The 25,583-nt window shown below is 38.1% G+C and overlaps 1 protein-coding gene across 1 annotated transcript in view; it reads right to left on the bottom strand.

Annotated features, from left to right (window-relative positions):
• Pard3b (par-3 family cell polarity regulator beta) overlaps positions 1–25,583 on the bottom strand; it is a 1,028,371-nt gene that overhangs the window by 369,924 nt on the left and 632,864 nt on the right.

The following is a 25,583-nucleotide window of genomic DNA, read 5'->3' as shown; positions in this document are numbered from 1 at the left end:
AGGTCAAAATTTACACAGCTGTCAAGCAATGGGAAAAAAAAACTCTGAAAAGGCTCAGCTAGTAAAGCTGTAAAATATAGAAATAAACTGTATGTATGATGAAACTCAAGAAGGATGACGAAAATGGGGATGCTTCACTCCTTCTTTAAAAGGGGAACAAGAATACCCTTGGGAGGGGATAGGGAGGCAAAGATTAAAACAGAGACAGAAGGAACACCCATTCAGAGCCTGCCCCACATGTGGCCCATACATATACAGCCACCCAATTAGACAAGATGGATGAAGTAAAGAAGTGCAGGCCGACAGGAGTCGGATGTAGATCGTTCCTGAGAGACACAGCCAGAATACAGCAAATACATAGGTGAATGCCAGCAGCAAACCACTGAACTGAGAACAGCACCCTGTTGAAGGAATCAGAGAAAGGACTGAAAAGAGCTGAAGGGGCTTGAGACCCGACTAAGCCACTACCCAAAGACTATACATGGACTGACCCTGGACTCCAACTGCATAGGTAGCAATGAATAGCCTAGTAAGAGCACCAGTGGAAGGGGAAGCCCTTGGTCCTGCCAAGGTTGGATCCCCAGTGAACAGGGGTGTTTGGGGGATGGCAGTAATGGGGGGAGGGTGGGGAGGGGAACATCCACATAGAAGGGGAAGGGGAGGGGTTAGGGGATATTGGCCTGGAAACCGGGAAAGGGAATAACATTTGAAATGTGAATAAGAAATACCCAATTTAATAAAGATGGAAAAAAAGAAAAAAAAGTAAATCAAAAAAGAACTGTATGTATGAACTAATAGTTAAATGTTAAAATAAGTTTGCACACAAAATTTTCCCTCAAAGGACTTGGTGACACTGCAGGTAAATTTTATCAAACATTTAAATGAATAATATGGATTCTATAAAGCCCTACTAGATAGAAAACACAGAAAAGATTCCCACTGTGTCACAGAGGGTTATCGTTAAATTGATATTAATATCAGGAAAAGACAGTATATGAAAACCACTAATCAATATGTCCTGTGAACACATTCTTAAACAACTCTCTGAGGATGACCACGTCAGTACTCGACACCCCTCTTCCTTTATGTGCCATTTACCAATGTCCATGCTGGTCCATAAACCTCTGCTGTCAAGGGTTGACAGAAGGTAAGAGAAGCTTGAGAACCAGGAAGTCCACCTCCATCTTGACTAAGGAGTCCGTCTCTTCCCTCTGCCCACAGCTTCAGTTACATTTAACATATGGTCACAGTCCCGTGCATAACTGGCCACTCCCCTGCCGTCCTTTCCTGGCTATCTCTTTATGTTGGAGCTAACAGCACTGCTTGCCTATGATCCTGTTCTCGACTGTGTAAGATCTCGTCATACTTTGATTTGCATTAACAGTTTAGTTGTAAGTCCAATAATAGTTATCAGGTACTGACAGGCAAGTTTTTTCCTTCTTGTCCCAAAAACTATACATAGTGGAATCTAAAGTATAAGTAGAAAAATACTATAAATCAAATCTCCTGATAATTTTAATAACAATAGTAGCTGGTATTTACTAAGCACTTGAAACACACAGATTCTACATGTTTTAAATCTATTTAATCATTTTAATCTTCACAATAGTCTGAGAAGACAAGCATTACAGTCTCCGAGTCTCATATAAAGGCAGTGGCTTGCTTCTCATCAGCAGAAGCCACAGAGGTGAAATGACAGTCTTAGCCGCTCCCTTGTATAAGTGACAATCACAGATTTGTTAGCTGAGGAATTTTAAGGACAAACAATGATACAAATTAAATACAAGAAAACATTTTAAACAATTATATACTAGAAATACAGCATTCTTTTTATTTGAATCTATGATATTAGATAGAAATCTGGGCTACGTAAGAGGTCCATCGATGTAATTTTAGAACGCTGTAGACAGAGAAAGGATTATTTGGATAAGTTTAAGCCTGCCTTGGGCTACATAGCAAGATTCTATAAAAAATGAAATTTCTGCAGACCAATATAAATGATGTTGGCTATAATTTTATAATGATACATTTTACAATATAAATATATAAAATTATATACTATGAGGATATTATACCATACATCTATAATATTTATTTGTGATTATATAATATATTATTTAAAACTAAAAATATATAAAATATGTTTTTATAAGTGGTTTGGCTCAAGGTATGGCATTGTTGGAGGAAGTGTGTCTCAGTGGGGTGGACTTTGAGATCCTTCTCCTAGCTTCCTGAAGACAATCTGCTCCTGGCTTCCTTTGAATGAAGATGTAGAACTCTCAGCAACATTTGTAGCACCATGCCTGCCTGAATGCTGCCATACTTCCTCCTGTAGTGATACTGGACAGAACCTGTGACCTGTGAGCCAGCCCCAGTTAAATGTTGTCCTTAGAAGAGTTGCCTTGGTCATGGTATCTGTTCACAGCAGTAAAACCTTAAGACAATAATTAAATTTATAATTTAGCATGCTGGAAACTTAAAATTCAAATGTATTCAACCTAAATTATTTATTCTCACTTAACATGAGAGAAGTCATTTTGAGAGTTAGGAACCTGACTTGGAAACCTAAGTCGCACTGTTTCAAGTTTCAGACATATTTCCGTAAGTAACCTGAAAGTCGTTTTAACTTTGAGCGCTTCAGCTCACTACCGTAACATGAGTGAGATGCTTGCATCCCACCGGTGTGTGGTGAAGACATAAGGACATGTGAGGTAAGTACATGTACTGGTGGGTGCATGCTAAACGCTTTGAAGGTCGCTCGGTGGGCACTTAGAAAACCTTAGCTATGGTCATTATTAATGAGAAACTTCACAGAGAAGCAGAAGCATGAGTGGCAGGAACTGAACGGTGACTCAACTACCACCGTTAGTGTGGAAAAGACTAACCGCCCATTAACTCCTGTTTTGCTCATGCTAAGAACGGGGGACAAGCAGCACACGGGAAATTATGGGAGATTAAAAAAATCATTAAAATTACTCAGCCAACTTCTAGGTAAGGCTTTGATAAGCGAGGTTGTGAGTGGGAGTTGTGACTGGTGGATTTGGTAGCCATGGCATTGGTGACTGTACTTTCTCAGGGCTGTACAGAGATAAAGACGAACTGAGAACACATCAGACTTCAGCAGAGCAGTGTGGGCGTTTCTGTGCTATCTGAACGATGCACTTCGGATGCAGTGTATACGACTCACTTAGCCTCTGGAAGATGTACACTGAAAACACAGTTGAGCAAAGGGTTGCTTCGGCCTAGTTTGTCTTTTTGGGTTTTTCGTTTTAAATCTAAATTTTGCAAATTACCTAGTCACACTAGGTTTTACAAGGAACTTTTAAACTTTTTGGCTGAATAATGTCTTTTATTCCCAGTGGGAATACTTATCATTATCTTAATTGACAAGTTGAAATTCTTTGGAAAACTGAAATAAACTATTTTAAAAAACAGTGTGGAAAATCCAAATGGATGACAGGCACAAAAATTAGGGGTCTTTCTCCGAAATACTCTCTGACACAGATGCCTATCTTTAGTATCAACGGCAAATGAACAAACATAATGGAAAAGAGAGGGTGCGGTAATGACTTAATTAATAGAACACATTTTATTTAAAAGGTTAAATTTGGAACAATCATCTTTTATGCACATGCTTAGTGCTGGGAAGTAATTTAAATAACAGTGGCAAATGAGAAAATGAGGTAAAATTACACACACCACCAATTTTTTAAATGGCAAGTATTATAATTAATACCCAACTTCCTTTATAACCCACATCACCTTAGAGCGACTATTAGTTATCTCTTGGGGCTGGAGCGTAAGTGTAGTTGTTTCATTGCATTATACTGAGATAGTGCAGAGACTGAAATGGTAGCAACATGACTCATGATAGGTTTGTACTTTTAAATCAAAGGCTTGTGTAAGAAACAGAAAACTAAGTGGGCCTCACATGAGGAAGGTCATGGGACAGGGAGCTGATGAAGGAAGACCTGTATGGTTCTTCATTCTGGTTCTGATGGAAGGTTGCTTTACATTGCTTCCTAAGTTTCTGGAGTTCATTGCATTAGCTTCCTTAACCTTCGATGTTACTCAAGGACTGCAACTATTTGCTCTATGGGAATATTCAAGGAATATTCTAGCAATTGAAGGGATGAATAAAATGTTGAGTCCTTTTGAGTCCTTTTGAAGATGTAATTCAAAGGCCTTTTTACTACCACCACTGTTCTCATTGTAGCCATTATTAAAAACTAGGAGCGATCATGAAGTTGGTTTGGTTTTTTTTTTTAGATTTCTCTGGCTTTATTTAGCTAATGAGATTTCTATGCTAACCTATTTCCTGACACTCAACACAAGATTGATGGGCACTATTTGGCTTGATTGCCACAGGTGCTTAATAAAGAGGACATTATTTGGTTTGGATGTTTGCTAATTTCCTGCTGTGTCCTCGCACTTGCATGGGGATCAGGGGGAACGCAGCAGCCATGATGGTCCATGTTTCTAATTCTTGCTAAGTCTTTGAAGTCTAAGTCTATGGAGAGTGCCCAACCACCAAGGACACCTATTTTAAGAAAGCACAAACACACAGCATTTTTCTTTTTACTTAATTTCCAACAGGTTCATTGCTAGAATTCAGAGAACAAAAATATGGAGGGAAAAAAAAATCTATGATCAAGATGGCATTCTCCAAACTTGTTAGCAGCAGACATTAAAGTGCACATAATATGCGTGCATGTTGGCTCCCAGTAGGGTGCATTTTTATTAATACAGTGCTTGCTTAAAGTGTTTTATTCTTTTGTCAAGCCTTCTTACACACTTCAAATGCCTTCTCACTAGGGGAAAACAATCCCCTTGCTTATTGATAGCATTTGACACGCATTCTATAACATAAGTGACTATTAGGGACTTCACTTGCTTAATAAAAATTTGCAGAACAGTGGCAGATTTGGTGAGTTAATGGGCCCCATATGCTCTTCCGAGCTGACAGGATATGGTATATTGCTAACACACACAAATCTCTTCAGATAAAAATTACCGCCAGCTACACTTATTCTTTTTGAGAATACCAACAGCATGTTTGAATGGAAGTATGCAAATGTGTTCAGATTCCTACTCCTTCATAGAGAGATACTTTGAGGCAAAATATGTTGTGGTGCTGGCTTTTTATACAGATAGCCTGGCTTCGCTTACTTTTTTATCTTAATATCTTTAACATAATTGAGACAACAATCCTGAAGCTGTTGTCTGCAATAGTGAAGTTCTTTCTTCAAATGAGGCTATAAATACTACTCTTTAGATCATTTCTAGAGTAGCAAGGAATTCCTTTGTGGTTAATAAATTTGTTTCCAAGAGTTGTCCCTTCAGAACTTAAAATTGATGTAATTGCCAATATTAGGAATCAATTTTCTTCTCCTTTAGCAGATCAATTTCTGTGCCAGTGATGGATTTCCAGAATTTCTAAGGAATGTAAACCTGATTCTAGTTGTAAATTAAGTTCCCTTCTCAGCAACCATGAACTATTACTGCCTTAATTTATAGTGTTTTCTAAGTCAGTGACGATTTGGCACATCGTCTATCTGAACAGACTTTCCTGAGTTTTCAGCACTTTGGACTTTTAATGTTTTGAAAAGTTACTCCATGTCCTAAAATATACACACAAACACACACTTACACAAGTATACACACACTTATATACACACACATACACATGCACATTACACTGCACATATACACATCCATGCACACTCATACATATACATATATATATATACATAAATACACATATATGCCCACATAAACACACACACACACACACACACACACACACACAAACTAAAACAAGGTTTTTACTGAAAAGGAGATTATAGAGCCAGCATGAGATGCCCATGGTTGTCACACCATCTCTTAGAAGCATACCAAAACAGAGAGCTCCAATTCAAATACATTCCTGTTCAGACAATACGTTAGTCAGAGCTTGGGAGACCAAGTTTTTCTTCCAATATCATGCTGTATTGTTACACCATGGTGACACAGGATAAAAACAGAGGCTCATATCCCTCAGTCATATCAGACTCTCCATATGTTCTTAACTCTTCAGTGAGATCTTCAAACAGTCTTTTTCCCTCCATAAACTTTAGAAATTTTAAACCATTTGATGAAAAACTTAATTTTCATTATGTTTTTAACTCATTAAAAAATATCAGGAAAAAACCTCTTTTAAATTAGGTAGTTTTGAATTGATTCAATACACACTAGTTTTCTCAAAATAATCAGAGGATGACACTTGTGGCCCAATACAGAAACTCAACTGTGCCATACAATAAACTGTGTTTAAGAAGGAGGAGGAGAGTGCTTTAGGAACACTGGGAAGCCAGAAAGACACAGGGTTCATAAAGCCAATGCAGGCTTTACATGGGTGGACACTGCACCTAAGGAGCTCACAGATGAATCTTAGCACACAGGGAGTAGACAGCATGGAAAGGAGGAGGCACTCAGGCCTGAAGCTTGCCCAAGCTTGGATTGCGTTGCTGATACAGAGGAAGTTGGGAACTGATTACTGAGTTGGGGTTTTTATTGTTGTTGTTTTTGTTAAATAATGAATCCATAGGTAAAATATAAATCATTCTTCATAGGACGAAGCTGGGTGAAAAGCACAAACTCATTGTCACAGAACCATAATGCGGATACATTCTGTGAAATTCTTATGGCAGGTCTTATCGCCACTTCTGCCTGAATCCGCCAACAAACTCCAAAGGGATGCCAATTGGCCTTGCAACTTGCTACATCAGTAGGATGCACAATAGTGCCTGGTCTCAGATGCGTACTACAGTAAAATTCACCCTCCTCACTTGACAAATAGGCTTTAAACACTATGTCTACTTCTTCAAGTTGAGTTCGGGGACAAAAATAATTGGCAGTCACCTTACCATTAGTTGTGTATCTAATTCACACTAAACTATAAATACCTTTAATAGGTAAGATGTCCTGTTTCTCCAATATCAAGAATCAGGCCTAGAATTTTATATGTACTCATGAACATTTACTTAGTGAGGGAAATACTTGTAATAACAAAGAAATGGCAGCATTTTGGATTTACCCACTCATCAAACGCTTGCAAACTAATGAAGCGATTGTTCAGTGCGGTATATTCATTCATTCATTCATTCATTTATTCATTCATTCATTCTCTCTCTCTCTCTCTCTCTCTCTCTCTCTCCTCTCTCTCTACACACACACACACACACACACACACACACACACACACACACACACACACACCATAATGCAGATACATTCTGTGAAATTCTTATGGCACAATCTGCAGACAAACTTCTGGCAAGGAAGGGTAGGAGAAGATGATTGGATCTAATTCTGGTATAAATTGCACTAGGCCAAAACAGGATAGAACTGTTTAGAATAAACATAAATTCTTATATGTCCTGTAGTGAATGAAGAATTACAGAAAAGTGAATGATTGGTAAGCTGGGCACACACTTGTCTTTCTCTAGAGCGGAGTCTGATGTGACTGATCCCTGGGGCCCTGGCTCCTATATTTGGCTTATTGGCACTAATCATACTTGTTTGTCACAGGATATGACACTTGAAATAGCAGTTCTCTCTGCTTATAGAAAATAGCACATTATACTTCCAACACACTATATTTCTAAAACTCTGAAGCCTTGGTACAATAAACTTTCCTTTCAATATGCAAATGTCAGAATTTTCTCAAGCTGTGCAGAATAAATAAATGCTTCTCTGTTACAGGATATCCAGAAACACACAACAAAAACAGTAGGCTTAAATTTTGCTTTTATTAAATGTGGGAGAATTTAAAAAATTATGATATACATATAGCAATAAAGTAAAGGAAAAGTCCATGTATCAACTCTGTTATTATTTTTTGATTTGTGCTTATTATTTTATGGTGGCTGTCATTTTTTACTTTTTTATATTTGAGATTATAATATAATTACATTTCTTCCTTTCCTCCTCCCAAGTCCTCCTACAAGGCTTCCTTGGTTCTTCAAATGTGCAGTTTCTCTCTCTGTGTGTGTCTCTGTGTCTCTGTCTGTCTCTGTCTCTCTCTCTGTTTGTGTCTCTGTGTCTCTGTCTGTGTCTCTGTCTGTCTGTCTGTCTGTCTGTCTGTCTGTCTGTCTCTCTCTCTCTCTCATTCACACACCATGGAATACTGGAATACATGTTGTTTTGTTTTGTTTTGTTTTGCTTTGTTTTGTGTTTTAAGCTTCATAGTTGTTGTCTAGGTATCCAGCCTTTCTACCCTGGTCAGAGTTGAGCACAATGTTGAATTTTGCATTTTTGTGGTTCTTTTGCTTATATATAGTTATACCATATGTTTGGATTCATATTGCTCATTAGATAATGTAGTTTTTTCTGAAGTCACTGGTATAATTATATATTTTTTTTTATATTTTAGCCTGTTGTAGGTGACTTACCTTGAAAGACTAATACTGCATTCCTTGGTTAACCCCACCTAGTCACACTACGCTATTCTTTTTTAGATATATTGTTGGCTGCAATTTTTCAAAATTGTAAAATGGGTTCTGTGGCATTTCATGAAGGCTGTGAGTTTATTGCACTCTTTCTATTTATTTAATTTTACAGTGTCTGTATCTTATAGTTGTATCCTAGAAAAGTTGGCTGCAGGAACCGAGCTAAGGAAGTGTCCTCCTCCTCCTCTACTGATCTGAGGTTTCTTCAGAATTGCCATCAGTCTAGCAGGCATTTGACTTCACAGGAAGCCATCAGGCCTGGAGGCTCTATGAGGGAACCCACTTCGACAGAATCACATTCTTCAAGAGTTACATAGCTATTCAGATTCCTGATTTCTCCTCGTGGATGCCTGATAGTTTGACTCTTTCAAGACATTTACCTGTCACGTTTCAGTTGCCAAAATTATTGCTCATCATATTGGGTTAATATCTGCTCTGTATCAATAAAATGCATAGTGAACTCTCCTTTTCCATCCTTAGATGTTTTTATTTCACATTCACCAATTACATCAATGGGTTCTTATTTATTGTTCTCATCAAATGTTTTCATTGTATCTGGTATCATTTCTTCATACCTGTGAGGCTCAACTTCAATATTTCATGTAAGAAACTTGGTGGCTCACTGCCGACCATTGGACAGAACTATCTTCATAATAACATCCTTACACACACATGTCTGTGACTACATGGGCTTTGAAGACACAAACATTTTCCACGTTAGTGTGAGCTCTCAACACTGTTTTGGGTATCCTTTTGAGCCGACTTGATAGTTCCTTTGTGTTCATCCTCTAATCATGACACCATCCAGTACTAGGGAGAGACTGCAAATGTATCTGGACTTCCGTCTCTTCTCACCACTCTGTATTCTGTTCTCAACACCCCAACCAGCTATTCTCAGCTCCAGCTCCTTATCTCAACTACTAAAAGCCATGGCGAAAACAGGATAATGGTCTATAGTATATTTGTTGATTTCAATGAAATAAGCATTAGAATGATTTAATATACTAAAACACCACTGTTCTCATATGTTAAATTATCCTAACCCACAGAGCTAGTGCCCCCAAATATAATCTAAAATCAACCACAGAGCATGCTGAGCTGAGACCCTGATCCATGACTAAGAGTTTGAATTATCATCCCCCTTCTGTCATGCACAGGGGTGCAATAAAGCAATGAAGAGAACAGATGGGGTTTGCTTGGCTATTCTAAGTACTGAAGACAGAGAGTATACACCTGAGCTGGTGAATGTCTAGATGCAGGACTGGCCACGTGCTGTCTCTGTGACCAACAGTCACAGAAGGTCAGCTGTCTAAGCCTTCCAAAGATCCTCATCTCTTGACTTAGACTTTCAGTAAACTATGATTGAACTTCTATAGTTGCGATCAACTTACCCTTGGCTTAGCTCCACTTCCCATGTCTACCACACGTATTACTGATTGATTCACATCAACGTAAATATCATCTTGGCCATTTTTCTTTGTACCACAATCCTTCTCTAATATTCTACTGCCTGGAAAACCAGAATCACTTTCAAGATTGAAATGCTTCCACCTTACTCTTAATACTTTGTTTCATTGATCATTTACTAAATATAACACAACAGCCTTCATTTCTTCGCAGCAGTTTTGTGTTCTGTAGAGCTGCCTCACAATCCACACGTATCATTACTATTCCTCTCCCCTGGCTAACTCCTTACTGCACTCTTCTTACACCTTAGTCTTTCCTAACCACAGGTGCCACTTTCAAGTTTACAAGAGACGATGTTTGGGCAGCAGGAAAAGAACATTTTCCATCTTCAAGTGTTAAAAAGTTAGAGTTTAGACATGTTTTTCTATGAGTGCCATGGAGTCTGTACTTTATTTTTTTAAACAAATTTATGTCAGGGAACAGGCTATTTGTGTGTGATTCCTTATAGTGTTAGTTCTTAAGCTTTGCAATGTTGTGACCTTTAAATCCAGCTTCTCATGTTGTGGTGACCCCCAATCATAAAATTACTTTTGTTGCTACCTCATAACTGTAATTTTGCTGCTCTTATGAATAAGAAAGTAAATATCTGTGTTTTCCAGTGGTCTTAGGTGACCCCTGTGAAAGGGTTGTTTGACCTCCAGAGGAGTAGGCCCCCGCTCCTTAGAGAACCACTTCCTTATAAGAATCTTTCTCTGGGTTCCTGACATCTGCTGGCATTGGACTCTTAATTTTATCCAAAATATAAAAACTCCCAGATTTTTGAGAAATATTTCAATTACTTGAAGAGGATTCTCATTACAACACTAAAAAAGGGCACAAGTCATACAATATTCAGCTACCATTCACTATTAAGCGATGAAAACCATTTCTCATCCTATGATTGAAAAAGCTTTCCATTCACTTAGTTCATTCTTTAGGAAGAACACAGAGCAGATGATGACTACACTTACCAGCTTAAGTTATGGAATTGTAAGTACCTCAACACATAAAATATTGTCTAATCATTAGAAAAAGTCTATGTGGGCATCATCATTTTACTTTATAGAGGAGAAAACCTAAGGAGGGTTGTTTTCCAAATTTTATAAACAAAAAGCTGAAAACAGAATGATTCCCGACTTCGAAGCATAAATTCTTGATACTATGTGAGATGTAGAGGTAAGATTTTGCTATTGTATTTGTGAAGACTACATATTTCTAGTACTCACTATCTACTAAAGTAGACTTTCCTAATAAACTATGTGGCTGAGTACCAAGTGCCCCCTAAAATAGCAGTGTGCTGGACTTTTGGTGTGCACTCTCATAACATTCATGTGGCACAAGCAATCACTCAGGGCTGCGTGGCTGACTCTAACAACTGGGTTACGTCTCCATACTTGGAAGACACTGAATTTGACAGTCAAAACATACGTGATGTAACCCAGAAGTAGAAGAATAAAAACAATGACCACTGATGCTCTCACATAAGTGGGAGTGTCGTAAGCTGTTGTGTGTCTCACAAATTTTGAAATTCTTTTCAGGAAGTCTACAGCCTGTTGTTCATGGGAAAACAGAAAAACCTCAGTTAAATCTTACAGAATTTTTGTGGATATGTGGATGAAGCCACAGGTGAATGCAGCGTGCTGCATTTTAACAGAAAGACACCAAGGCTTAAGAGACGGCAGGAACTGGTATAGGATCAGGGCTACTGTTTGAAATGCAGCAGAAGCAATACAATATTGCCTCAGATTTGTGTCTCCCTTCCACTCATCCCTACCCCCAAGCTCTTTAATACAACTGAAGACAGCATTAGTTCACTTGGCAGCCAAACAGGGCTACTGCTGGCTCATCCACTGTGCGGTCACTTCAGACCCTGAGGTCCTTTTTATATTAAGTGCTATTAAACCAGGTCTTCATCTAAAATATATATATATATATGAAGAACCAATGGTATGCAGTCACATGCTACATATTAGAATTGAAGAAATCAGCACAGCAGCCTGCTCCCTGCTCTGCTACCGTTCCTAGCACATATGTTGTCACAAACCACATGGTAAGTGATAGCAAAGCTATGTGGTCAGCTCCATTTCTCACTGATGTAATAACTCCTAACTCATCCTAGGGATTCCATACTCTATATAGTTTATATTCAACATGGTGTCTGCCTTAATTCTTTCAAAACTAAATGAGAAAAATACTATCATGATTTTTCCTTCTAATACTTTCCAACCAATACATGCAGAAGAGAACTCAAAGGTTTACCACAGCTTCTTAGCACTAGGCTGATTACTGTCACCTCTCCGGCTTTATTCTGCTTATCTGTGCACTAGTGTATGGTCTTCCTGAAGCCTTGTGCTCACCCCAGTTCATTGCACATCCCTTTCCAGAGCTTTGGAACATGCTCTTTCCTTTTGCTACACTCTAATTTTCTTGGATGGCCACTCAGGCCACCGTCCCTTTCAATCATATCTGAATGCATATGACCTTCATCAGAGAGACCCTCTCTGGCCACTCTGCATAAAGCCCAGCCTTTCAGCACCCACCCTCCTTTACTGTCATCTACTCTTGTTCCAGGTTTCATCAAGTTCTTCAGCACTAAATCTAATGACTTCCCATTAGATCACCAGCTCCATGAGAAAAATACAGACTTTATACACCTGTTTTATATACAGAACGTTGAACAAGGTCTAATGCTCAGTAGGTATTCAGTGGATATTTGCTAAATTGAAAAAAATGTGTGATCAAATTGAAACTAGGTAGTGAAATAAACTAAGTCTATGGATTTGACACTTTGAAGATGTCTAGGAAAAGGTGAGAGTATTTTGTAGAGGAAATATGAAAGGCCCCAGTCAGGTCCCACATGAAGACATGGAGCTCTTATGGGGCATTCAGCAAGACAGGGGGAATCAAGGGAGAGCAGGTATAGAGAAAAGAAGAGGCCAGCCATGGAAGACTTCAAAACACATGGATGGATGAAATTCATCTTTATCCTCAGAGGAATGGATTCTTTAAAAAGCAAAGATGGGGAATGATCTGATTTCTGTTTTTAAAAAGACCACCCAGGCTGCAGCATAGAAATCTGACCGGAACAAGGCACTTGCTTCCTTTTACCCATCTAAACACAGGGATTTACATGTATTCCTATTAAAGCCAATCTTTCCTACTATGGCTCACCAGGTTTGCACGCTCAGATCCTTTTGAATCCCAGACCTCTCATTCAGTGTTATTACCACACCACACTGTGTGTTTCCTACAGATCTGACGAGTGAGCTTGCTGTAGCCAAGGCATGTGCTGTGCTGACCTGACTGGAAACCAAGTCTGGTACTTTTGTATGTGCATTGTGAGATGCCTGCCTGGGACTTAGTCTGATTACTCCTTGAGCTGCATAGAAGAAAGTGAACTAGCCAGCCCAGCAGGGCACCGTTACCCATAGACCACACAACCCACTACCCAGGATTTCCATGGTCGTTTCCCCGAGAGCTTACCAACCTTATAAGATGCCAACCCATTTTTTTGCATGAATTAAATTTGGCACCTGGTTTCTGGCTGGGGATTACATAGCTGCTTCTGTTCTTGGCTACAGTAAATGCTATCAAAGATTTCTCTCCTGGCATGCATCGAGGTATATAATGTGTCTATATTCCTGCCCAGAACCTACTATCATTTGTTTAATATGCAAACTGTGCAGAACCAGGGCTCCTCGTGTGTAATAGATTTTGAAAAGTTGTCATCCAGCCTCATTGTTTATTAGAGGTTATTAACTTTGGGGCTTTATGTGCTGCCTCTCCATTTCACAGCACACAACCACTCACTTAAATAGGAAGCACAGAATTCTGCACACACTCTAGTGAACTCATGTGGTATTTTATGCCGATCTATTAGATGGACTCACTTAAATCAGGCTCCTTTTGCAGAATAGGCGGTTGCAGATACATATTAAATATCTGCTATCTATCTTTGGGGGGATGCATTGAGGTATATGAAACATTCAGGATAAGGTTGAGCTAATAGAAAACATAAAATCGAAAACCAGACAATTGCAAGACCCAAAGTCCAAAGTAATCTCATAGGCAGTAAATTCTCTATCATTTTCCTTAGATCAGTGGTTTCCTTGGTGAACTATAGACTGCTGACCAAGGAAGGGAAAGAGAAAGGAGTTGGTTGTGACTATATTCTATATTTCTCTCCCTCCATCTTTTCTTTTACATTTACACCAAAGAAAATGTTGCTGCAAAAATCTGAGATATATACTAATTTAATTAATTAAAAATTATTTAGATTAGTGTTGACTGATTTTTTAAACAACCTTTGTTTTCTTAAATCCTTAAATACACAATGAAAATAACAATATTTAAAAATGAATTCTAAGTGTAACAATGGATAATTCTGACAAGATTTTCAAATTTGAGGTTTTATTTTTATACTAGAATCAATAAATTTGATTGTGCTTATTTATTTTTCTGGTGTGTGTGTGTGTGTGTGTGTGTGTGTGTGTGTGTGTGTAGCTTATAGGTTCTATGCCTTGTGTCTGTGCTGGCAAATAGACAAATTAAACTGGAAAGTCCTTGGTACTTTGACCATAAGAATTCTTTCGACAATTCAGGACAGACAAGTATAAAGCTGAAAGAGTGATTGACAGGCAGAGTCACCCGCCACTGCCTGCCCACTCGAATGTCTCCTTTCTTCAAGGCTTCTTTCACTGTTTCCTCTAATTTGAAATTGCTGTTGCCATCGTTCTCCTAAGGAACTCTGAGTGCTTCTCCCCGGCCTTAGCCTAAGGACATTGGCTGAACCTTGACTTAGACTGTGGGTGAAGGCCGCTCTCCACTGCTTTTCTACTGACTCGATAGTTCTTTTAAGCATAGGGTGAAATGGCTGTCTCTGAAGACTAAGATCTAAAAGGACTTGGGAGCTCTGCAGAGTTCTTGAGAAGAGTTGTGCATATTTATGGTTATGTACATATGGTGGCCAGAAGCTCAGAAACATGCTGGCAACTGTGGCAGGCATTGCAGGGTCACTGACACAACACCACCCACAATGCCATTGACCTTAAATCCTTACTGGGGCATGGGGCATATAACATATGTTAGTTCTGACACTATAAATAGGAATTTGGTTGTTTTCTGGACCTCCACCCTTAGACAAGACTGGATTAAGCATAGCATGCTGGCACACTGTTTGCCTTCTGCTAATTTATGTATTTATGTATTTATGTATTTATGTATATATATATATATTTATTTATGACCAGGACATGGATATGATTGCTGAAGCAATGGCAGCCATCTGGACACTACAAAACGACAAATATGAAGGGAAAGGCAGGAAGTGAAGAACGGCAGAGATGGGAAGGAACCTGGGTCTCTGACAGTGCTATTGGTCCAGAGTTGGCCTTGTGCAGATTTCATTTTACACATACAAATGCTGGTTACACTTGCAAGGAATGTTCTGAGGGCTCTGCAGCTCAATGTGCTTCTAGGCTAACACCAGCCGAATGGATAGAGTGACTTAAATGCAGTTGAAATCTCTTAAGAAACATTGCTGTGCCCTATAAATAGTTTTATTACCCACTTACAGGTGACAGTTCAAAGCAAAATGAATTCAATCAATATATCCAATACACCTGTTTTTTGGTAGTTAGACACTCCCACTCTTTTATGTTACAGATTTAATGCACACTTTTGGTAAAGTCTAGAAATATAAAGGATATATAAATAATAAAACCACTCATGCAATTCTTACAAGGAAAAAAAGCATTTTAATATTTTGCCCCGTTTCTCTTTGCATCTTTCTCTATAACCCTCTCTCATATGTATACACACCCACAGAGGCACACTCAGCATCAATATAATTGTATATAACACATTTAATAATTGGAATATTATAATTTCACCCTGTATAGCTTGTTGAATAAGGCTTTTATTGGTTACACCATAGCCTATTGATTTTAAAACCCTGTAATTTCATGGACACGTCTGGCTCAATAGAGTAAAAGAATGCTTATATGTTGCTAAGATCTTGGACTGGTCTGGGAGTTTTATTTATGTATATGTTTAGTATTTGTAAGTTGATTCCTAAAGACAGAATTGGTAAGTAGAGATTAAAAAAATAGAAAGGTACTGTATACAGTCATAATATAAGAAAAATGCTCGACAATAGGCCATAGTAATATTTACCACTGATGAACTTTGCCAGTATATATCAATTTCATTAATTATTTGTCAATTCGAATATAGTTCATATTTATTCACTTATAGAATTTTTCTTCCATTTTAAATTGCCAAATAGTTTTACAATTTCCCTTCAAACAATTACTTTCCAGTAATTTATAAGACGCCTTCACATATTTACAAGTGGAACTCCTTTGCCATGCATTTTACAATTATTTACTTACTTCTATCAACCATGAAAAACCCTTGAATAATAGGAAGTGGCTATTGAAATGCTATCTCAACACAACTTAGGGAAGTTGAATACTGGCTAGACACGAGTGAATTAAAGAATGAGTGTCATCAGTTTTGAGGGAGAATGCTGGTCTGCTAATGTAGAGCATGAGACCTGGAACTGGGTGTCACTGCTGAATGTGAGGGCGTCAGCTCTGAAGACTCAGAGCGATGTCATTTTCCCTATGAATGACAGCTCTCTTGCTGTCATCTCCGCAGTGTTTCCACTATGAATGAGTGTGTACAGCCTCTGCAATACCCTAAAATAATCTTTGTATTTATCACTAAAGATCTGTAATACACCCTGCTTGCATTGTAAAATTTAAAACTCAACAGCAATTGTGGCTGTTTTTCAAGAAATTCGATTTTTTTCCAAAATGAAACAAATAAGAAAAGAAAGTTGGGGCTAACAATATGGGCCGGTAAGTAAAGGTCCTTGCTATTGCAAGTGTCTCAGCCTGAGGGAGATCCCTGGAATCCATGTCAAGTTGGAAGAAAAGAACAGAATCCATGAACACATCTTCTGACCTCAAAACATGTGCTATGGTATGCATGTAGTTTCCCACTCAAATCAAACACATGAACATACACAAATACACACACACACACACACACACATATATTATACAAACACACATGATACATACATACACACATACACATATATACACACACAGTAAAATATATTTCTAAAGCAAGAATGTTGATATTTTTGAGTCATTTAACCTTTAAAATTTTGTTAAATTAAAAAAAGAACAATGCACATCCTCCCCGCTCTGAAGCCAGACAGAGCAGCTCAGTTAGGGGAACAGGATCCACAAGCAGGCAACAGAGTCAGGGACAGTCCCTGCTCCAGTTGTTGGGGGTGGAGGGAACATAAAGACCAAGCACACCAAATGCTACTACGAGTGTGCAGGGGTCCCAACACTAGCTCTTTGGTTGTTGGTTCAGTCTCTGGGAGCCCCCAAGGGTCCAGATTAGTTGAGTCTGTTGATTTTCTTGTAGCGTCTCTATCTTCTCTGGGTTCCTCAATCCTTCTTCCAACTCTTCTGCAAGACTTCCTGAGGTCAATCTAATGTTTGACAGTAACTCTATGCTTCTGTTTCAGTCCTAGTTCTGCAGTGACCTGAGGTGCCAGGGTGCATTAGGACGCAGGGGGGGACTTCCCCCATTTTCACAGGAGAATGGGAGGAGAGATGGGGAGGGGTTGTATGAGACAGCACTGGGAGGAGAAGGGGGTTCCAATAGGGATATTAGAGATATAAAGTAAATAAATAAATTAATGGGGAAAAACAAAATATGGTGTTATACCAAACTATTATGATCATTTCTAAGTTTTATATACATTACACACAATTAATTTTTCTTCACCTTAAAAGACATCATTTTCTAACTGCTTCTTCTTTAAAAATGTATTTAATTGTGGTGTGTGTGTGTGTGTGTGTGTGTGTGTGTGTGTGTGTGTGTGTGTATGTGTGTTTTGTTTATGGGTGCATGTTTGCTATGCCACAAATGTATACACAGAGCACAATTTTGTGGAATTGGTTCTCTCCTTTCAGTATTATATGGATTTTGCGGATTGAACTCATAGTCACCAGGCTCTGACAGCAAATGCCTTTACTCACTAAGACAAGAATTTCTTAGGCACAAATATGTCTATTATATTGTACAGGTTAAGTTTTCAGAACCCCAGCGTCTAAACCAGGAGTGCTCAGAGTTCAAACACTTTTGACTTTTATATAATTAGCACAACCATGACAGGGTTTCTGTGGACGAGACCCAAGTATAGGCAAAGATCTATGCATGTTCCATACATACCTTAAATGTAGCAGGCCAGCAGTTGTGACTAGCCTAGGCACAGATTTTGCACATAAGAGTCAACAGAGAATTCTTCCTGTATCCAGTTGATACTCAAAAACTGGTACTTCAATTTTAAGAACACTTAGGAACTCAGATTTTAAACTAGAAATGCTTAACTTGTATTTTTAACAGATTTTTTTTTAGATGAACCTTCTAGAACATATTTAGTGACACAGTGAATAATAATGTAAGGGTATGAGCTGTTAGGGAGATAGAGTTCCTAGTCCATTAATGGTGAAGCATAGAGGCTGTTTCCCCAGGAATGGGTCAAGCAATTGGAGTAACCTTTCTGAGAAACTCTTGTCCTTATAAAGATTTTGACCACATTTTCAATATAACAACATTGAGTTATGATTTGGTCATCAATAAACCCTTTAAGTAAGTACTGTTTCTTAAAGGTATATAGATTTAGATATTTAAAAGGTTAGGTAATTTAGCCATTTAAGAGTTAACTTCCACACTCTGAACAGCAAGTAGCTATGTTAGACTTTATACAAATTGGGTCATGTGCAGGCTGGGGCTTCTGACGTTCCTTGGTTGTTTTAGCATATGAGATTGCAATAAATAGATTACACTTGCATTACTAAGTTCTCTGATGAAATCTAAATAAAAAATTACTTCGTGAATAGAAATCTGCATACATTTGAAGTTATAATGGGTGCGCCAGTATCATGCATTTACACCATTTAGGATATTTGTATTTTGAATCAATTGTGTTTCTTGACTTGGAATCCCTGCCTCCTCTCTCTCTTTTGGTTCTATTTTGGGATATTTGTCAAGCAACTAATACTGTCTGACCTAAGGTGAACAAAATCTCTAAATATTCAGCTCCTGTGATATTTGCTACAGCTGACACGCACCCAAATTGCTCTTTTCTAATGTAATTCAATTTCATGTTGCTTCAGGTAAGAGCAAGCAGTTCGAGCATGTTTTGAATATAATTCCCGTGGCACTAGGTTTGTGCACACTATGTTATTCTTGTATAAACAGATTTATGGAAGATGAAAATAGGATTCATAAATAAGAAACACAGATTTATTATTATGGAAATATAATCAAATCTAATTCTACAATCAAAAGGGAAAACTCTTTGTAATTTAAAATTAAGAGTTAGAATATATATATGTATATATATATATATATATATATATATATATTTCTTAAGATTTAAAAATACTTTGAAAAAAGGAAATGAAGATGTAGAAGAGTACAAAAGAAAACCGAATGCCAGAGAGACACAGAAGCCTAGGAGGGGCACGGACAATTTGATCTAATTTACCCTATCTTGCAGAGCAAGCGAATTCACATGATCTAAATCAATTATGTCAAGTGATTGCCTAATTTATTCATAGATTCCTCCAATTAGAAAATAAAGCACACAGCCCTTTTCTTCAAATTCTAAACAACTGCTTCCATTCTTCTCTGTTTAATGAAATTGAAGCTTTTGGCCTTCTGTACTTCCTGGATTTAATTCTTTCCTGAAGTTTGTTTTCCTTCCTTCCTTCCTTCTTTCTTTCTTTCTTTCTTTCTTTCTTTCTTTCTTTCTTTCTCTCTCTCTCTCTCTCTCTCTCTCTCTCTCTCTCTCTCTTACTTTCTTTCTTTCAAGCTTACTCACTTTCAAGTGAAAACAACAACAACAACAACAACAACAACAACAACACCAAACAACCAACCAAACAAAAAAACCCAACTAGTTCAGACGAGTGAACGAGGTTGCTTGGTGCCTGGTGTTACATCTGCACCTCCCTTCCTAGATGTCTTTATCTCTATTCCTTTTTGCAACCCAATACAAACATTTGTTCGCCCTTTGATTTGCTTCTCATTTAATCATTTGTTTGCACTTTTATTCATTTAATCTTTTGATGTTAGGAAAAGAGAATCTGTTTACACAGTAAGATCAGCCAAGTCAATGATGGAGATTAATGGAGTTTCCTAGATTGCAGCCAGATTGCTCTAACCGTATTCATTCAACCATCCATCTCATATGTAGTTGGCATGCACGCACGCAAAATGGTGAGCAGAAGTGCCCAAGAATCATTAGGTATGACCCTGGAGGGGCTTGTAATCTGATTGGAGTCAGAAAAAAAGTTCTCATTTGGTAGGTATCCAAAGAGTGTAATTCTGTGCTAAAATTAGTGATATCAATGGTAAATGCTCCAGGAATTCATAGAAAGATCTAGGGCAAAGAGATGAGATAGTCTCCAAGGACAGACAGACAAACAAGTCCTGAGTGGAAGAAGGGATTTAGATGGAAAATAACAAAAAAATAGGTCTTCTATTATTAGAAGTAAGGTTGGAAGATTCATAAGTTCCAATTTAAATATAAAGTCAAAATAACTTGGAACTTAGCCATCTCACTTAGATAAGTCTGAGCTTGAATCCTTGCTGGCTTACTACATATTACCCATTCTCTTCACACTCTGAAATCCTCATTTATGACGAGTTCGTAAATGTCTCCCACTTTCAAGGCTTAAACCTAGGATGCCAGGATTTTGAGATGCTATGGGTATCTGTCTAGATTACTAGAAGGTCCTACTATAAGGACTACACCCTAAAGAGGACTATAGGTTTGACACGCTCTCTGTTCCATCTGGAGATGTAACCATTTACTATGACATATCTCCCGTTATTACTCCCTGTCATTCTCCTCAGATGTCCAGTCAAGAGGACCCACCAATGATGTCAGCAATATAAATATCCTTTAATATAAATATCCATAAGTGGCCAGTACCTGGCATTTCATTGTGGTATCATGATTCTGAGAAATAACTGTGGAATTCCTACGCCAAAGACTGTTTGGCACACACCAATCAATTCCCAAATGAGCCTTAGCATGATTACAGAGTTACTATAGTGCAGTTACCCTTTTTGTTTTTCACAGTCTGGATTAACAGACTTTGAGGTTTGAATACTATGGCTGAAGAACTGAATCTTCTTACCATAGGTAAAGTCCGTGCTTCAGAACCATGGGTGTCACTGTCCCACAGTTATTATGCCACACATGTACTTCTTCAGAAGCACACAGCAGGACACTTAGTCACGTTCTGTCGTCAAGGCCATGGTTAATTCACACTTTACTCCAGCCAGACTTAGTCGATCTGCTCAGCAATTCATTCATCATGTTCAGTTCAGCGGCTGCGCACTCCTCTATCCCGGAAATCCCCTCTCCGCCTCCACCCTCGTCACGGCCGCTCTCTTCATTGCAGTTTCACTGGAAATTCTGCACTCTGCTTTGTACTCATCCTTGCTCCTTGCCAGGATTTTGTTAGATCAATAGACCTATGAGATGCCGTGGTGTCTCAGATCCAGTGAGTTTAGGAACTGCTCTGCAGATTTTATCTTGAGACTCATGGAATCTCTTGTGACCTGGAGCTAGGGTTTTGGTATGAAGTGTTTCACCAAGAAGTTCATGTATTGAAGGCTTTGTCTCTCTAGGGGCTGACATATATGGGGAGGTTCTAGAAACTTTAGGAGGTAGGGGTATGGTTTAGAAGAAATAAGAAGGGTACTAGACCCAGATCCAGATCCTTGTGGGTATCTTATCCCAAGACCACTTTTACCACTTTCAGTCATCCCCCAGCCACTGTCTTCCCTATGCCATCATGTACTGAATAACACCAGGAGCTAACATACGGCCTCCCTCCCTTTTCTGTGTTACTTTGGTGACCGTGATGGTGAAAATAAACACACCTGGAGTACACACAATTAACTTTAAATACGTATTTCCTCAATTCTTTTCTATCATTAATGATCCATCACTGAAATCGTAGTAAGACAATCTATTGGTTTTTAAGTTGTATGTGGATGGTACATGCCGGGAGTCCAGTACTCAGGAGATGAGGGCAGAAGAATGACTGGGTTTGAGATCAGTGTAGGAAGATCCTGCCGTCACATATGCACATGTGCAAGCTCATGCACACACATGTGTGCATACACACATGCACACACAGAGAGAAAAACAAATAAGCAAATACCCAAACCAACCAAACAAAACCCTTTACTACATGGTTTAGGCTGGTCTTGAACTTGTCAATCTCCTGTCTCAGCCTTCTGAGTGCTAGGTTATGTCTGTACATTACCACACTCATTTTAATTAAATTTGAGGAGACATCTACATTTATATCCACAAACGTATGCCTCAGTTTTTGGTAAGATTGGACAGCAAGAGGATCTGACCAGTAGGCTTTCTTCTCACTTGCTTGGTTGGAGAGAAAGCACTGGGGTTATTTACCTCATAGATACTGATTTATTGAGCTAAGATTTAAAAACCTCCAAGGTAATTCATTTTTTATCTAATTTTTGTGTGATGATAACTTTTCTTAAGTGCTGAAAATGGGCTAAATGCTTTCCGATTCCTTGGTACATGACTGTTTTACTACTGAGGAATCTTAAGCTGGGACCTTCGCCTTCTCTCGGTTTGTTCAAGGCAGTCCTGAAGTGCTTGGGGACTGGGGATTGTGTCAATCAATTCCAGGATCAACAGAGGGTCGATAGCTTATTCCCAGTTCACTTAAAACCATCACTCCTGATTAGTCAATTTCCAATATGATCTCTTTTTTAATTTTCAGTTTAATTTTTACATCTTGCATAGAGTTGCTAGACGCCTTTCCTTATGGACACTGGCAACCAGGTGGGTACTGCTGCATTAGTCTTTCTACAAACTGGAGTGATATCTATGTCATCCTTGAAACCTTTCCCGTCCTTATTCACTTACTGAATTATTACCATTTACACACCCAATCTCTTGAACTTTACCCATGAGAATATTTCTACTAAAAAACAATGGCCACAACAAGAAATTAAGCTCTTCATATAAGATCCTGTTCTCTATTATCAGTGATGTGTCTAAGCTATTTAGGGTTGTATTTAACATGGAGGAAATATACCCAATATATATTTATTGAATTAATGAGAGAAAGGAGAACAGATGGATAAATGATTTTCATATAAAACTGAAATCATATCTGCAACATTAGATGACTGTCTCTTCTTGTGAAGGGAGGGTAGACATCTTTGCGAATGCTTGCTACTGCTAGGTATCCTTCAGCAGCAAGAGTGCAGCATGTGGCATCCCAGAGGAGAGCTCAAGGGTTCTGATTACAATTAAAACTAATTTATTCTTTAAAAGATTAATTGATGTGTATGAGCTAAAAAAGTTTTTGGAATTATAAAATGGTCTGAATTTGACTTTACTTCTGGATCATTTAAATTTTTCTCTAATCATTTAATGAAAGATGTAGACATATTGATTAATATGTAGTTTGGAACAAATACCTTAGTGAAATATCTGCTTTCCCCTGTGAGCAAGGGCTAAAATGTGACCTTTAATGTAGAGTAACATTTTACTTGCAAAAAGTGATATTTCACATAGAATGCTTTCACACAGAATTCATGCTCAAAACAGTTCAGATGGTTCACAAAGAAAAAAAGCTAGAACAAAATATATGAAAGATATATTTTCATCTTTAAAATAATTTAAAAAGTAAAATATTCCTTTTAAATCTATCAGTGGCAGAAAGAGGGGACAAGTGGTAACAACCAGAGTCTTTCATGTACTGTCATAAGGAACAAAAGTACTTTTCAGGAGGAACCAGTGACTTGGATCAAGAGTGTGACATTTTACTACATATGGTCAACTAATTACAGGAACTTACAATAGTGTAATGGTCATTTCAGTCCTGAGGAAAGCACGTACATAGAGATGAGACTAAAACTGTGCAAGACTAAAATGTTTGCACTTTAATAAGGCACTGTAGCTACTTCCTGTAAAAGTGGAATGGTTGTCTCTCCTTACTAGTGCTTTAATCTAAGTCTGAAGTGTTTTCTGGGTCACTCTTCATCATTCAGGATCCTTCTCAGAGGGGATAATTATGAAATTGCAAAACTTCATTTAATATATACTTATTATATCACACGTTTTGTGTGATATTAAGCTACATGTTAAGCAGAATAAGTTCAGCCAATGAGAAATATTTCAGAACAACTAAAGTAGATTTGGCCTATCATTCCAAGGAGTATTTCAGTACTTTGTTCTATTCTTTGAGCAGCTGTTTTAGCTTTCTTATGGAGATATTCTCATATTCATACAGAAGTTCTTTTTAAATGAACATGGGTTGCATTTAAATATGAACAATGACTTAAGAAACAAAAGCAAGCAATATAAGGTTTATATTTGGCTTAGTTAAAAGGATTAGAATCCTACAGAAGAGCTCGATTCATGTACAGGTATAAGAAAGCAATTCAGGTATTAAGCTTTAAGTGTGACTGCTGAACGTTTCAGTTTTAAAGAAGAAGATAGTTTCCCTATCAATCAAGATGTTTCATCATGTTATAAATCAAGTTCTACTATACAGAGGCCAGCTTCATAAATACCTTCATGGATTGATAATTACACAACATCACTAGTGATGATTCAGTAATAAACATGTCCAAACTTTATAGTTCTCTCAGTGTCTCCTGCAGGAAAAATTTAACATTACATAATTCCTCCTGGAAGAGAATTTATTTGTGCAGTAATTTAAAAGTCAGCCACTAATTGTAAGGAGATGTGTAATGTAGTGGCTCCTTGTTAGTTATCCTAGTAGCATTACTTTTTCCACAACTGCTAATGTTACTAAAAAACATCACTGACGATCTTTTGTGCTGTAGGCACTGGGTTAAGTGTTTTTACGTGAAAGATGGTTCTTTCTTCTTTAAAGGAAGAAAACATGATTATTCAAAACACAAGTGATTCCCTCTCTCAAAACTTGCTCTCAAAAAAAGATAAAAGAGAGCAAGTTTAAGGCCATTTGTGAGCATGCATGCACGCATTGGAAAGAGTCTGATAAGGGGAGGCTGGAATGAGCCAAAAACTCAGAAAATTCTAGAAATATAAGTCAGTATGGAAGTATCATTTCTATACATCTGGAATCACTTCCAATGAACACAGCCAATTCACCTCAAAACCTGTTTCTGAGGCAAAGGCACACACTTTTAATCCCTGTACTAAGGAGGTAGAGGCAAGGTGGATCTCTATGAGTTCAAGGCCAGCCTGACCTACATAGAAAGTTCTAGGACAGCCAGGGCTATATAATGAAACTCTGTCTAAAAAAAGAAGAAGAAAAGAAAAGAAAAAGAAAGAAAGAAAGGAAGAAAAATGTTTCTGTGGGTTTCCACAGAAGTTGAGGAAAAGTTACACAGGGACATATAGGAAGAGAATTATACCCTTAACAAAAAGAGCTACTCCTACATGGTTTCTCTGAGTCAAATGGGAGCCAATCAACTTTTGAACAAGGCCTGTATATTGCACTATTGTACTGAGAACAATGAGCCAGCCACAGATGCAGAGAAAGGATCCCTGAAATTCGG

This window comes from Rattus norvegicus, chromosome 9 (genome assembly GCF_021556685.1).
Source record: "Rattus norvegicus strain SHRSP/BbbUtx chromosome 9, alternate assembly SHRSP_T2T, whole genome shotgun sequence".
NCBI classification, from domain to species: Eukaryota; Metazoa; Chordata; class Mammalia; order Rodentia; family Muridae; genus Rattus; species Rattus norvegicus.
The sequence above is the reverse complement of the archived record's forward strand: the minus strand, read 5'-3'. Positions and strand labels throughout refer to the sequence as shown.